General features: G+C 37.3%; 1 protein-coding gene across 1 annotated transcript in view; it reads right to left on the reverse strand.

Annotated features, from left to right (window-relative positions):
- PIWIL1 (piwi like RNA-mediated gene silencing 1) overlaps positions 1-12,503 on the reverse strand; it is a 133,469-nt gene that overhangs the window by 46,597 nt on the left and 74,369 nt on the right. Inside the window, exon 2 of the mRNA XM_068654306.1 lies at positions 1,105-1,172. The gene's annotated coding sequence lies outside the window, so the exon portion shown is untranslated. The remainder of the gene's footprint in view (positions 1-1,104; positions 1,173-12,503) is intronic.

Here is a 12,503-nt window from a genome sequence, read left to right on the forward strand (position 1 = left end):
GAGAACCAACGTGTTTCTAAGGTTTTCAGGCTTCTAAGCAGTTTAATTTCCACCAAAACTGCAGAAGGAGGCAGAAAAAGGATGTACAGATCAAACCATGCAAAATCTCAGTTTATTCTTGATATGCATTCACACTGTGATGAGCGCTACATTTAGCTTTTCCCTTGGGGCATCAACAACAAAGCCTCATTGGCCCATCTCAAACTGTGGATTTCAAAGCTGCCTACAGCATTTGCAGGCCTGCTGAGCTCTCTCTAAAACCCATGTATGGTTTTTCAAGAGGATTGCTGCCTGAATTGTTTTTCCCTTTCACTGCCCGACAAGTGGTCCAGATTAAGGCTTGAGTGCTTCCTGCAACTATGGAATGCCTGCAAAAATAAAACACATCTTAAACAGGGTGAGTACTAGGTCAAGTCTATCTGCTGTAACAACTGTCTGAGTTGAACAGAGTTTAGAACAAAATCTGGAGCACAGATCTCTTTCTATAAACAAACTATAAACATTGTCAGAGAGGAACCAAAGAAGTCTCTTAAAATCTTATATGTACCAGCGAACATATAAATCAGGCCTGCTATATGGCAGGTCACACAAATAGCTATTATTGCCCACTTTTTTTTTTTTTTTTGGCATTGCTATTATTTAAAATGTCTCTCTTCTGAAATGAGAAGAAACACTTGATTCCCAGGCGCAGAAGAAGAACTTCAGAAATATATATGTTTCTGACTCACCCAAATCAAAGCTGACCCTGTGGTTGAAGTTGGTGATACAAAAAAAAAAAAAAAAGAAGAAAAAGAAAACTGTTACCCTTCACCATAAGCGGAAAAGAAACTTCTGAAAAGATAGTGTAGAAAAGGAAAGAAAAAGCTCACCCCCGACCAGCTCTTTCAGGATCTTATCATTAATGTAACATTTAACAGGCAGCCGTCTCAAGCATGAACCAGCCATTCTTCCTCTTGAAAAGTCTTTCTGCTTAGCCAAGCTTAGAAAATCTTTTCATGATAAACATTACACAAGGCAAAGCGTAAATTCAGTAAAAAGTCAGAAGGATGCAGCATGCAACCAGACTATATGGGATGTTAAAAGACAGTCTTCCCTTATGCTTACCTTCATGACTCTTGCCCAAGGTCTGGTACAAGGTCTGTTGAAGCCAGCCAAGTGCACCAGTTGCACGTCTGTAAGAGGAAAAGTTGGTGATGAAAATCAGAGTAATGTACCTGCCAATGGGATTCCCTAGATTCCACATCAGGGAAGGACGCCCAGGTGATGTTAATGCATCCCACCTCAGCTTCTGGCAAAAATATTTTTAGAGAATTTATTCCTTGCCCTTTCTAACTGGAAACCCGTCCAGATAAATGTGGGAGATTGAGAAAATTCATTTTCCAGAGAAGGAGTCCCTTTTGTTATGTGGAGGACATTCTACCCAAAATGGATGCAATTCATTACAGTTGCTCAAAGGAAATAATTACATTTTGATTTGTTTGCATTAGGCCCTATTCTTTATTACATATACTTAGAAAAAGTTAAAAGAAAATTATTCAGGTCAAACTCAAGGACTTAAAAATAAAAAAATGCCAGGAGTTGAGCCGCTCATGAAGCAGTATTAGCCTCCTGCTGTTTATACATTATTGCAGAATTCTTAATTACGTAATTATGTTCTTTTTTTTTTTTTTTTTTTTTTTTTCCCAGAGAATTCATGCCTCATTCAGCATATGGAGACAGACTGGTGACGTTCAATGCTTCCCTTTATCTCCGGTGTTCAGTGGGTTCCTCCCTACCTTATGCACAGCACATTAACTGGTCTTGAGACAGAACTATTAATTTCCTAGTGGAGATTTCTGAAGCACTTATCACTAAAGTATCAGTATTTTAAAAACATGCCTTATGCTTTCAGGCTCTGTGAAGACAAATGACAGCATTATTGCCACTTCGTTTGCCAGAATTTTTCAACACAGAAACACAACAAATATTTCCTTCATCTTACTCTCAGAAATGACTGAGGCACTCGGCTGAGATCACACATTTCAGGACAAACATACAGCTTGGCAGAACTATGAGCAACTGAGAGGTGTCTCAAAATAGGAAGTACTGGGCAACCTGCTTAACAAACAGTGCAGCTGGCTCCATTTGCTAGCACAGGAAATGTATGCTTCCTCTTGCAAAAAAACAAAGAGGATAATTTAAAAAAAAAAAACAAAAAAAAAAAACAAAGAGGTTGTGCCCTCTCCTCCTACTCCAAAGAATTTATGGGCTAACTCAGACAAATAAAATATATGGTTTATTGGAAGTCAGAGAGACATTATTCATTATAGCAGCACTATAATAGACTTTCCCTGAAAAGCCGTTTTAACAAAAGAATTTGAGATATCTGTCGTATCAGACACATACAAGAAAGTATACACGCCTTATTCAAACACTACTGGATTAAAAGTAACTCTTCTGATGAATGTTGAATCTAGCCCAGAGGGAACAGATACAAGAGATAATGGATGCGGGTATGATGGGGTGATATTGGGTGAAAGACAGTTTGGGGAAAGTGGTCAAATTTATTTGTAGTTGTTATGCATTAATAGCCTGGTATAAGTAGAAATGGAACTTCACAGGGACAAATGGGATGTATCTCCTTTATTCTGTAATATGGATTCCAAAGGGCAGATCCAGTAGTACTGCTTTAGGAGAATGAATGACAACAGATCAGATAAAATAGATACTTCCAATTACATTATCCTATTTCTGTAGCTTGTATTTTAAAAATATCTATTCTCAACTCATCTTTCTCATCCCATTTTATACCTAAATCAGTTATTGCAAGTAAGCAGAAGTAAGACTAATGATAGAAGTTAGCATCATGGGCATTATTAGTGAGACCTAACACTTGAAGTACTTTGCCTTTCTACTATAGAACTGACCATTTGCAAATTTTGGCTCCAGGGTTTGGCTTTCCATTTGGCCTGTGTAGAAACTTTTTTTTTCTTTCTTTTCTTTTTGTATTCCTCGATGCACACAGCTGGTAGCCCTGGTTGCTACATAGGTGACTAAAGCCAAGCTTCTACAGTCCTGTGCTGTTCCTTCTGCTCATCAACCTTACATCACCTCTTCTTACACATGCAGCGTCTGGAGCAGTAGCTCCTTCAGCTGCTCTGTGTGGATGTAGGAAGGTTCTTTGGGCCTTCTAATTATTCTGCCCAAGGTGAGTTGCACTGACACCCAGGGAATTAAGGTGCTCAACCCTTAATTGGTTTTGCTTTGCATGGTCAAGCCTCACTATCAACTTAAGGAAAACGGCTGAAGGCTGACTGTGCTGTGAAGACTGAACTTTCAATATCTGTAAAAGAGGGTAAAATACATTGGATGTTTTCTCCATTTGCCACACACGCACACCAAGCAACATGGTTTTACATGAACCTCCACTGCACAACTCAGCCAAGCACATTAAGCTATCAGCACATCATCAAACCATCACAAACACTTCCTGCCTTCCTTTTCCCTGTTTCTTGTTATTTACCCTTTGCCAGGCAGCAGCAACCACAATCTGCAGTTTAACAGCTTGCACTACACTGAAAAGAAATCCATGCACAAAGAAATGTAACCACAAAATTATGTCACTCAGTAGCAATTAGCTTTGTTTTCAATATACACAAACTATGGGGCTAGGGAGGAATTAAAATGTAATGGCAATTGTGCAGGGAAGCAGGTGAGTGACTCTGTGGCTTCTGGTGAATCTATCACTTCTCTTGGGATGGATAAAGGCTGTGTTTCACCGGAGCCATTGCAAGTCCAAGCGCTTTGGCAGCAGGGAAAAGCAGTGATATTTATCTGATCTGAAACCACAGAACAAACAGGAGCAATGTTAGAGACTTTTGCCCTCATGCAGTGATTGACATGATTTTTTGAACAGCTATTACATGTCTGAAAATTGACATATTGCTGGTAGAAGCACATAAGGCACCCCCTTTCAAGAGCTGTTACTCAGCAATCAGTGTCCAATCCTTAATGTTTTCTTTTGTTAAAAAAAAATCACAAAAACTAAAGTAAACCACAGTCTGGTTCTGTGCCAACAATATTAACCAGCTTCTTTTAGAGCCTTTGAAGTTAGCAGGGGGCATCCAATCTTGTGGTGCAAGTAAAGAATGATACTTTAAGCGATTCCTTTTCATCCCTTTAACTTAATGAAAGATTAATAGCCTTGTTATTTTTGTTTCTGCTTTATTTTTTATATTCAGAAAAAAGGGGAATTTTGGCACTTGTTGAAACTGAAATGCTGCCTATAATGATTTTATGGATCAGTGAAGCACTGAGTTGTTTGTTGTTTGTTTATTCTTTTTGCCCTGTCTGTGAATCCTGTCCAATGCCAAGCACAAAGACAATTACATACTGTAGATCCCCCCAAACAGCCAAGCATGTACTTTTGGGAAGTAGGTAGAAGAAGGTGGGAGCACCCTTTTAGAGTGCACAGTCCTAAAAGAAAAAGCAGGGAGGGAAGAGGGGGTTAGCAAATCTTTTCAACCAAAGAGCTGCGGATTAGTTATAAAAATGTAATCCACTTCCCAGCTGAAGAAAGCAGCTTTATGTCGCTGCTGGCTGTGAAGATACAATGTGGTGGTTTTATAACCACCATTTATTTATATATTTTCAACCAAAGCCAACAAGCCAGAATTCCTGGCTTGTCATTGCCTTTCAGGACACAGGGGATAGGTAGCTTTTATTTTGCCTTTCTGTTTCCCTTCTGGGGTGCAGGAGGGCTGTAGATTTCACCTAAAATATTGTTACAGCCATCTAGTCTCTCTGCTTCCGTATTCTTAGTTTTGGGGCCACATTATATAGTTTCTGTGTTAACACCTGTGCATCCCTGTACAAACAGCACAGTGGACCACAGAAGCATAGTGTAATGTCATGTAGGACACGAAAGTTTCGTTGTGCCAGCTAAGGTCCAGCCAGGCACCTCCCCTGAGCTTGCACAGTAACTGCACTCAGAAGTGTAGTTGCTATTTTCAGTACCACATCTCACACCTTTGGTTTTTTGCATGGGTAGGATGAATGCCGTGTGGCCCATGACAACTACGCGAGACCTGATAGCACTCTAAATAAACCTATTATAATCACTACTTATAAAGTGTTTATTAACTTTGGATCTTGTATTCTTGCATAAGCCATGGGTAGAGTGTGCACATTCACTCCAGCTTATGTAGACCAGAAGACAAAGACATATTTTTGTTTTTATGTCAGTTGTGTTTCCCTTGCACCCTTAAGGGCAACGCAGCTTTACCCTGAGTGGACATTTCAATTTTAATATAAATAAATAATTGTCTAAGAATCATACACAGATTTGTAATGGAGCTAGGACCTGATTCCAGATTTCTCATCTCCAAAGGCTGGGTTTTATCCCATTATTCAACATGAAGTGTTAAGTTTCATTCACAGTTTCACATTATAGTTAATGGGATCCCTGTAGCCTCTTACGGTCAATATTTACAACATTGCTAATTTTTGTAATAATTCTTTGTCTTATGAGCTGCTTTTCCTCACATTTCCTGTTTAACATGCTACTAAATTTTGCATGTGATGTCCACTTTAATTCTTCAGGTAACTGCAAAAAAAGAGTGACTCAAAAATTATAATACAACTACTACAAGCAGTGAGTGAACTCCTTTCATCATATTTTTTTCCTCAGCATCTCACAGAGAAGAAGGTTGGGACCTGGAATTTCAAAGGGGAAAAAATACTAAGCATTGTAATGTGTGTTAGCAAAGAGGTTGTAGAAATGCAGTAGTGGATATCATGTGCACAATGTAACAAACAAGCCCAAATGTTGGCAGTTCCACCAAGGCAGCCTATCTCCCTGACATGTAACCGTTCTGACAGGCAGAGTATTACACGCTTTAAAAGTTGTCTTCATCAGAATTCAGAGGAAGGATGTCCCACTGTACAAAATAAAACACATCACTGCTCTTGATAACTAGTCTGTTTCGAATGAGAAATCACAGTAGTGTAATACTGTAAAAATTAAACAGAATTTTTCTGCTATTATACCAAACAGCCTACTTAATAAATGGATAATGAAAAAGAATAATTTATTACAGCTTGTGAATTTTGACAGTTCTAAAAAGATGTTCTTAGAGTTTCCCCAAAGGGAGAAGAATATTTCTTCCTTAACACACTGGCGTTAGATGTAATTTCTCTGTCTGTAGAATTTTGCTCCTGCCTGGTAGAAGGGATTAGTTTTTTTTTTTCTTACATCATAACCTATTTTAAGCAATTATAATCTATGAGTAATAAATCATTCTCATTCACCTCTCATGGGGAGAGAAAAAATGTGAGAGAGAATTCCGGAGTTTTAATTTATATCAATGTTTGCATTACTATTAAATGAATTAAATGGGTTCTACAAGTGTTCTTTCATATATCTGCAATAAATTATGGAGCATCTCAACCTAAGACATTTAATTGTCTCTTTTACCAGCTTTTTGTTTTGTTTTGTTTATTTTTTAAACTGGGTAGCACAAACAGTTACAAAACACACTGAAAAACTCATGGGTATTGCAAAATAGGACATAACTTCCATCATTATAAACACTGCATACCCATTTGAATTGCAAGGACTTGCAGAGACCCAGGTTGTGCCTCAGAAGCAGTGTGACCTCTGTGAGTACTGACAGCAGTACAGGCACTGCCAAGAGAGACAACTCCTGAAATGAAACGCTGGCCCTGGCAAAGTCAAATGGGATTTTATATCCATGGTTTATTCCTAGCTTATATTCTGATGGCATGGCATTATTATTGTGATAGTACATCTTTTAAATGGCAAGAAGGAATAACTAAATTAATGTAACAACATATGAAGGTAGAGCTGGGGTAAAATATACCTTAAGGGAAATAAAGATTTGAATTTACATACCACACCTCCCTGTTGTATATATTTTTGAAGGAACCCAAAACACATTAAGAGGACTTCTGTAAGAGCTCCAAAATTATACTCAGAACATTTTCCAAGACAACTAGACTCATCTGGATCCCTTACAAGTTAATACTTCCTGCAATACAGTGAACTGTCTTATTTTCCTTCTTTTACTCACTTTACAATGTAGAACTTCTATTTTGACCTCACCAAACAAACAAAAAAAAAAGAAATAAAAATCCATTCTATTTACATTATCATTAAACCAAATAAATCATATTTTAAGAAGTGAAAACCTAGGACTTAAGTCCTCATGCTTAAAAATAAAAATTAAATTAAATTAAAAAAGGCTTCTCTTGTTTATGTCTGTCTTCGCCCTTTGAAATGATTCATTTCTGAAGGAACAATCGGACAGAGAATGAAGCTGCTAACGTTACTTCCATTTTCAGTCTCTGTCCAAAACATCTATTTTTTCAACTTTTGAGGACTGCTTTGCAGCAAATTGTAGTCACTATGTAAGGGGATTACTTTTGAATAGCTGAACAGTTTCTCTTCAAGTTTGTCTTAGCCTATGACTTGATATTGAAGGTTTTTGCTTGTTTATTGGATTTTCTTTATCTGTCACTGAAACAGAAATCTTTATACTGAACACACTTTGTACAGGAAAATAAACTCATTCCATTTCAGAACAACAATTTCAAATGGTTAGTCTGATGTAGATCTATTTAATTGTAATAGAATTTACATGCATGCTAACCTAAAGGAAAACCCATTTTAAAGATCATCACACTTAATTACACTAAAATTCACAACTTTCCATGCCAATTTTAAGTTTAAAAAATAGCAGCAGACATGAACTAGCAAAGGAAAAAAAGAAGGAAGGAAGGAAGGAAGGAAGGAAGGAAGGAAGGAAGGAAGGAAGGAAGGAAGGAAGGAAGGAAGGAAGGAAGGAAGGAAGGAAGGAAGGAAGGAAGGAAGGAAGGAAACTGGCAGCAAATAACTGAATTTTCTCTGCTTTTCAACAGGACAGTTTAACTCACGTGGAGTCCTATGCTGCTGGTGCCACTTCCAGTACCTGAACAACTTTTTAAAGTTGCTTACATATTTCTACAGTTCGTTTCCATGTGCAATGTCTTCTGAGTGACTTGAGGGAAAGGTTGCATAGAAAAACCTTAGAAAGAGCCAGGTGTTGAAGGAAGCCCTCCTATTAAGGAGCTCCTGCAATTGACACTTTATTGAACATTGGTTTCAGTTTCTGCCTTCTTACACTAGTTTGGGATTTGCATATTGCTATTTATTGGATGAGTACTTTAAAACAAAAGCAACACTTTTTTCATAATCTAACAAGAAGGCTATTTGAAACAGAATTAAGCACGGATAGAAGAGAACAGTTTGACAACGCATTATTCTTCCAATTTCAAAGGAAATGACATGGTCACTTGGATCCACAGCAAACATCTATAAATGAATAACCAGAGAATTGGTGATTTTTGTTGTTGTTGTTGTTTTGTTTTGTTTTTGCTTATTAGTTTAACCACTTGTGGAGCTGCCTTGCAAACAGATACATATTCCCAAAGATGGAGATGGTATTTGGCTCTATTTCAATGCCACATTGCTGTGGAAATACCTCTTCAGTTTGTTATTTTTTAGCATCAAATTGACAAAGACCTAAGGATTTTGATTCAAGAGAGCAGCAATATAAGGTATCAGAAAAAAAAAATAGTGATACCAAGGACATAAAGACATAATGATGTAGCATATGATTCAATTAGGAGCAGCTGATCCACACCCAGGCAGATTTATGGAGCCATCATGAATGTTCTTAATAATGCAATTCCATCCAGACTGTGCTATTAGTTCAGTAGAGATTTTACCCCCAGAGCATCTGCAGACTTTGATTTGGATCCAGGGAATTGCTTAACAGCTGGAAAATTTTAAAAGCTGAATGGGAATTTTGTGTTATGTAATTTTCTCATCTTGATGAATGGGGGAGTTGGACATACAACTTTCATTAGCATTGATGGAAGTTATTCTTCCATTAGGAAAGGAGAAAGCACCCCCAAAATCTCGATATGCGCTAGCTTGAGCCTATTATCTATGTGCATGCTACAGAAAACACTAATGAGTTCAGTACTGGCATGAAGTCTCATGAAATAACCTAACATTTTTAAGCATATGTGCAATTTAGGCAGCACAAGAATTACATAGAAACTATTTATTGTAACCAGCATAGACACCAACACTTAACAAAGCTGCCTCTTTTGTTAGTTGTTAATTGTTTGATCTGAAAGCTTCATTACTGGGTATCTGACTATAGCCATTACATGAGATTGAATGTTTCAGTCTTTTAAAAGGATGGACTTACGGAAAATCCGCAAGTTTTTCTTCTAAAAATATACACATATATATATATATTTTTTTTTTTCTGAGAGGTTCATAATATTTCAGGTTTTATGATGCAAATTTGAACCAAGGCATCTTTTTTTTTTTTTTTTTTTTTATCAATAATACAAATTCAGCAGTCCAATGGAAATCCTGCTGAGTGCTAACTGTCCAAAAACCCTTTATGTGAAATATTTGATTTGGAAATTAAAATCTGCACAGAATTTATGGATACCTACATCATAATTGCAAAGAAACTGAAAAGAATTTTTTGTGACTAATCCCTCCTAGTTAGTAAAACCACTGTGGTGACAGAAACTAGCAATCATCATGGGGACAATCTTTTCTATAACCTCAGTGTTTCTTCAGCGGTCTGCCTGAATTTCATGCAACTGAGCAGGGGAGAAAAGATAAAAGTTGCTAAGGTAATATGAAATGACAACCTTAATTCTGACACTTCCTAACTTCTGAAGGTTTAACTTTTCAACCAGAACATTCTTCTAATTTGTTAGCTTATTATTCTGGGTAGTCTGGTTGGGAAGCTGCATTGTACAGCAAGGATGTTTGCCTATTGCTTGTTTGAAAGCAGACACTTTTCTGTCAACACTAACTTTTCAGATTTTAGCCTAATCTCAATCAATTAACATTACTATGAGATGAGCCACTTTTACAAAATACTGTCAGCTAATGACTTTATGCAGAGAAGAGAAAGCCTTTCTCTACTCAATTTGAGTTACAAACAAAAACATGCAAGTTTCTTTTGGATAGCTCTACCTTTATCCCATTGTAGGCTGTAGCTCTAAGTTTTAAGGCTCATGATGTCTCCAGTTCTAACCCATCCATTTAAGACAATCGTTTGTTTGTCACTGTGACCATGCTAGAGATAACTGACCCCTCCACTGAGCTGACAAGGTAGTTCCCAACTTGGCCAATTCAGTTCAATTAGCCAAGAGAGTTCAGACAGTTTAACTAGAGGGCTGAGGATATCTGCCTGAAGCAGATGTTGCCTGTAGGGTGAGCAGTCCCACAAAACACAGATGGCATAACTGTAGGATTCAGCTTGTGCTTTGTAAGATTTTGAACTGGTACAGTTGTACTTAATGAGGACCACATATGACTAGAAGACTTATTATGACTTATAGGTCTTGCATGTGACATGAGGATCCATGAAGAGAATGATTGAAGATCTTCATTTGTTTGTCTTTGGCATTGATAGGAAAACATTCTATATCCTGTCCCATTGTACAAATTTCTTGACAGAGGTCTTCAATTAACACTAATTGTGTGTTAAAAGAAAGGGTTAAGATGTTTCCGTTTTTCTAGAGGAGGTGAAAAATCATGTTTTTCAGAGCTTAGCTTTAATATCTCTGCATCCTCATTCTCTGTTTCAAAAGCAAAACGGATGCCATGAGGCACCGCAGGAATTTGGAAAAGATGCTTTGCTTTTGAAACAGAAGAGTCAAATCCACTTTAAATCCCATATAAAAGTTAGTCCAAGAAAGTCAATGAATGGATCATGATCAAAGTCTCTGTACTGAATTTTCTAACAGCTTCCAACAAAATATGTTTTAAAAGGAACTGACTGCATCAAGTGCTTTCCGGAAAGCTGAAATGATAACTCTGAGTTCATGATAGCGGAGAGAAGTAAGAGATAAAACCTCAGTGCCTACATAGCATATGGGTTATTTTATGAGTTGCCAAAAAGGTTCTGAATTCCAAAATGTTCTGTGGGAAATTTATCATTTCAGCCTTCAGTAAATAAATGGAAACATTCTGTTTCTTAAGGACTACAGCCAACCCCAAATACTTGAAATGTGTGGCACTGTATTTTGAGAATACCCTTTACTAAGTTCTGCTGTGCTATCACTAAGGAACACTTTGCTTGTGAAGAAAGGTAATGTACATTACATTTACTAAATCTAATTTCTCATTTTGAAAGCTTTACACCTGATCCCTCAGTGCTTCTTTCCTTCTGGACAGCCTGACATAGTAAATAAAAATGCCTAGAATGATCAGAATGGAAGTATCTAACAACTGACTTGCTCAGTGGCGATTGCTCAAAGAACAAGGGAAAAGAGAAACAATGTCATGTTACAAATAGCGAAATGCATTATTTGAGAATTTATTATGCATTATTTGAGGTTATTGAGAAATCATTTGATTTCTCATATTTGAGGTTATTGAGAAATCATTTTAATCAAAAGTCTTATTGAAAAGTCCTAAGATAATATACTTCTGGACTTTGTGAGCCATTCAACAAAGCTCTGCGCCCTTGACAGAACACTATAGGTAGGTAAAAAAAAAGCATGCAAACAAACAAAATAAAGCCCACATAAAATTTTTCATCTGTTGAATTTTGTGGATTTAAGTCTAATGACAGAATATTGGTTTCATGCATTTTTTTTCAGGTCTTGTTAACTGCAAAGAATAAAGGATTTATTCCTGAAAGTTTCCAGAGAACTCCTATGTGTTTAAATCAGAAGTAGGTGTATGAAAGGCTGTTGGAATCAGACACATTTAGTTTAATAATTGCAGTTTCATGAGGTTTATTTATTTAGTAGGAGATTTGCACATGGCTGATTATATTGAAGTTCCTTTTTCATTGCCTTTGTGCTGACATGGAAAGGGGCAAATTTCTGTTTTGTAGACAGCTTTGATGCTGTGAGTAACAAGGCAAAACTCTGCAGAGGTTGTTCTTACCAATAAGCCTGGGGAAACAATTCCAAAAACTGCTGTCATGCCAGGGTGCACAAGCGTTGTGAGTCGTCACTAACTGAATCACCTCAGAAGATGGAAGCAACAGTTAAAGCAATGGTGTGGAATACATAGATATAACTGAAAAAGACTTTCAGGGCTCTCCTAAGGTATTAGGATGAGAAATTCAAGGGCCAGGTACGCTTTCACAGCACCTGGAATTTGGTGGAGGGCTCCTCTGGGAAGTGGGTAAAGCTCTGCAGCACCCACTGGAACAGAGATCCATAAGCTGCCTGCCGAATGAGTTTTCAAGGATTTTTTATACTGCAACTACAAACACAAATGCTGATACTTTTCCTGTGCTACCTTGAATAATGTTTTTGTAGTATTCAACAGGACTCTTCATAATGTTAACCAATAACAGCAAGGGTGCCAGAATCCAGCCTTTAATCTTTTGCTAACTGAGTAATTGCTGAGGTTAATAATTTACTACGAGGACAAAAAGTTGAGCAGTGATAGAAGGAATTTGCTGAAT

The sequence above is a fragment of the Anas acuta genome, chromosome 17 (genome assembly GCF_963932015.1).
Source record: "Anas acuta chromosome 17, bAnaAcu1.1, whole genome shotgun sequence".
Lineage (NCBI taxonomy): Eukaryota > Metazoa > Chordata > Aves > Anseriformes > Anatidae > Anas > Anas acuta.